The 4190-nt window shown below is 34.2% G+C and overlaps 1 long non-coding RNA gene across 3 annotated transcripts; it reads left to right on the forward strand.

Moving 5' to 3' along the window:
- The first annotated feature begins 1617 nt into the window (after window positions 1–1617).
- Window positions 1618–3670, forward strand: LOC111896807 (uncharacterized). Of its 3 annotated transcripts, XR_006186913.1 has the most exons (6): window positions 1618–1998; window positions 2095–2146; window positions 2399–2483; window positions 2684–2808; window positions 2885–2945; window positions 3408–3670. It is a non-coding gene; the product is annotated as an uncharacterized LOC111896807 (long non-coding RNA). The 3 variants fall into 3 exon arrangements; XR_008226381.1 differs by having other exon boundaries at window positions 2885–3670; XR_008226380.1 differs by having other exon boundaries at window positions 2684–3670.
- Window positions 3671–4190: the final 520 nt, after the last annotated feature.

Below are 4190 nucleotides of genomic sequence, written 5' to 3' on the forward strand. Positions count from 1 at the left end.
GGTAAGTTTCCTCATTGTGTTTAGCGGGTTGAAGGAAACAATGTCGGACCATAGTTTTTATGCTTAGTTTGTTAGATGTTTGCGTGGCTTTTGCATAGGTTATGTGTTTGCATGTTTATCGGGCGTAGCCCGATGCCGGGCAGGGCCTGATGCCAGGTGGGGGGCCGATGAGCATCTTGTATGTTATCTATCTTTGATATCATTGCATTTCTTATGTGTGTATGTGTTTACCGGGTAAGGCCTGATGTCGGGCGAGGCCCGATGACTATCATGTATGCTATTATCTTTGTGATTATCGCATGTGTTTATATGATTATATGTTTATATGTATACCGAGTGAGGCTTGATAACTGATAGATTTGTTTACCGAGTGGGGCCCGATGCCGGGCGGGGCCTATTATATGTTTTATATGTATGATATTTGGTATTCCGGGGAACTCACTAAGCTTTTTGCTTACGGTTTTCAGTTTATGTTTCAGGTACTTCTGGTTCGAAAGGGAAGAACCCGGGATGATTGCAGTGCACACACCACCTCGTTCAATATTTTATGATTACTGTGATGTTTCATGATGTATTAGACATATTTTATTCTAATATGGTTTGACTATGATGTTTTGGATAATTTCTTTAGTTATTTAAAAAGAATTGAAAATTTTGGTCTTATTTTCGGGACGTTACGGATTTTTAGTGTATAAGGATTAGGGTTTATGGCTTATAAAGCCATAAACCTTAAGTTGATGGCATAGGGATTAAGGCATTCGCTTTAAGATTATGTCTTAGGGTTTGGGGCTTAAGGTTTTTGGTTTATGAGTTAAAGAGTATGACTTCGGGCTAAGGGCTTAAGGCTTAAGATTTATGGCTTAATATGGCTAATCGGTTGGAGTTTATGGAATATAGCTCATGACATACAACTTATGGCTTAAGTTTTAGGGATTAGGGCTTATGGATTAAGGCTTGTGTCTTTAAGCTTACATCTTAGAGTTTGGAGCTTAAGTCTTATGGTTTATGGCTTAACTGGTAAGGCTTAGATCTTATGGCTTATGACTTATGGCTTAAGGCTTATGGTTTATGGATTGATATGTCTTATGGCTCATGACATATTAATTAAGGGTTAAGTCTTAGGGCTTATGGCTTATGTATCAAGGCTTAGGTCATATGGATTATTGTTGACTACTTATTGCTTATGGCTTGTCACTTAATTATATGAACATAATTTTAAAGAGCACACTTCCTTGTAGAACAAATCTACAATTGAGGTATTCAATCTGGTTTTAGATTCTCCGTTTTCCGCTAAATTGGTTCTTGATTCATTGATTGTCGGTCTGATCTGGTTCATGTGCAGACAAATGTTCATCCAAACATACAAATATATTTACTTCAAATTATATTTTTATACACCTTCACAATAACGTTTTCCCTCCATGTTTATATTCTTCAAAACAAAATGGATTTTTATACGAATTCATTTTCCCTCCATTTTTATTTTCCAAAAAAATTTGATTTCTATATCCTTTGCCCTCCATGTTTTTTTCCAAAAAATAAATAAATTGATTTCTATATTATTTTCCTCCATGTTTATTTTCACAAAAATTGATTTCTATATGATCCCCTTTCCATTTTCCCTTTACAATTTAAAGATTTAGCCCTAAATAACCGATTAGAAATAGAGGCTCCACATTTATCTACTTATATTCACGAACATGCCACTCATCGTGTTTCCAATCATCCTCGTTCATTGCTAATTGGTGTTCCCTTCTCTTGGTCGTCACCATCGCTATCGCCATCGCCAGTCGACTACTGTCGCCATCGGAGACACTCACGAGTCACGCCTACCGCCGCCTCTTATCTCCATCCTTTTCCTTTACCTTGCTCATCTATGTTTCCTTCTTACCAGCATTTCCTTGCTCATCATCGTCGTCGTCCGCCTACTGGCGCTATCACAGACCCTCACGCCTCTTGACTCCTCTTCCCGTTGTTCTTTTCCTTGACCGTGTGCAGGTAATGTTTTCAGTCATGACTGATTCCCTTTATTGGTCCCTACCGTAAAACTAAGAAACCATGGAATCCGTAACTTATTTTTCTTTGTGGAATTAGGAGTTGATTTTGCTGAAATATGATACGTGTGAAAGCTTTAAGGTGTCAACTGGTAAGTTCACTTTTGTTTCTATCCACAATGTGCTCGATATAATGACAAGCTATAGAAGTTGATAATTTTTCTTGATTAGTTTATGGTATAGCCGTGACCCGTGTGGTGCTTGATTGATTTTTATTTCATGGAGAACTTATTAATGTTAATCCTGTGTGATCCACATTACACGTCCATGTTTTTTTATTTATGGAGCTTGAGGTCAATTTGATATGTATTAATCTCAACATCGTTTGTGTATCCTCGCCATAGGTGCTAATGCAGTTGAGTACATTATCAACCATCGAGAAATTTCCAATTTTTATTAGTTTTTGTTCAAGAGAGCAAGTTACCTGTTGTAAGTTATGCTCTTATCTTCTTTATTAAAGTTCCTTAATTGCATTATATATACACATAGGCCTTACATATGTTACATATGGAACAACATCCCTAATACATCTGTTTTTATCACTTTCTTGATTGGTTATAAATAAATCATGCAAATATTATCATGTGTTCCAAATTGCTCATGGAACAAGGTCTTGATCGTCCCTATAGGTATGTGTCCTTCAAATCTTCTTCTTGAAGCTATTGTGAGCCTTAGGAAGGTCGTTGGGTCACAAAAGAAGGAAGTCATGGAACAAGGTTTTCATTGCTTCTCCTAGGAAGAATTTACTGAAATGGTAACTATTTCTGGTCAAATCAGAAACTAGCAGCAATCACTCATTTAATGATCATGTTCTTATCTTGTTCATGTAGCAATAGTGATGTAAGCCATGGGAGGTGAGCAAATATGTGCACTTAAGGATATTGGTCCCAAGTAAGTGCTCTAATATCCGAGCAGTTATATTATTCTTTTTTATCAAAATAATTTCAAAAAATATAAACATATAACTAGATAAATCATTATAGAATGATATAGTTGTTGTTCAAACCCAAGAAATCACATTGTTAGAGTTATCCTCTTATCTCTTATAATTACAATGCTCTGGTTGATATTTTTTCTGATTCTCATGTAGTCTCCGTCTACGCAATTAAATGCAAGTAATGACAACCTGCTTTTGTTGACTCATTTAATATAGCAACCTACTTCAATTTCCTTTTCCATGTCTAAATTCTTCATAGCATCTGTGGATTTTGTTGGCAAATTGATGATAAATTGACTTCTATTTGTAGTTCCTTGTTATAAGCTTCAATGTAATTAACATAGTTTTGCAAAATAGCATAAGATGTAATTCAATTTTTGAAGATTAAGACTATTCCATTACACATCTTGATTCAGGGAAACACATTTATCAAAAAAAAAGAATGATGATGTCTTTCAATAGTTTATTTGCTGCTACATGATCAACTGCGAGTAATTTTAGTTCAAGATATCAAAATGCGAAAGACTAAAAAGAGAAAAGAGACCACTTACGCAACGGCACATCAATTAAAGCAAACATGGAGCAATGGTGTTAATAAAAAAAATGTATAACTTATCTTTCTTGGTTACAACTTTGCATGTACTTCTATTTTTTATAACCCTGGATATGTTTTGATGTATGAATTTGAATTATTATTGAAAATTTTTATTTTCTGTTATATTTTTATTTATATTTCATTTTTTGTCGCATGTGCTTATACATAATTCATGGCCATGTTTTAATTTTATATGTGTGACTAAAGTCAAACAACATTTATGATACACAATAGTCACAACAAAAAAACACGTGTTTAGAAAGTATTTATAGCCATAATTATTTGACATAATGCTTAATTACAACAACACTTTTGCCACATTTTTCTTAAATCGATGTGACTAAAAACTTAATAAACAATTTATTCTGTAACTAAATAATAGTTACAACTACACTAACAATAAACTTGTGTGATAGTTGGATGAGCAACAATCACTATCAAAAAACACTTGTGTGTCTACAAATCATTTATGACCACATTTATTCAACAATTCTTTTGTGACTAATTATTAGCAAATCGCTACTTATGAAATTAATTACATGTTACCATTTAGCGAACATAGTTATGTTCACCGTAAATGCATGTATGCAAAAGATACTCAATA

The sequence above is a fragment of the Lactuca sativa genome, chromosome 9 (genome assembly GCF_002870075.4).
Source record: "Lactuca sativa cultivar Salinas chromosome 9, Lsat_Salinas_v11, whole genome shotgun sequence".
Classification (NCBI taxonomy): domain Eukaryota; kingdom Viridiplantae; phylum Streptophyta; class Magnoliopsida; order Asterales; family Asteraceae; genus Lactuca; species Lactuca sativa.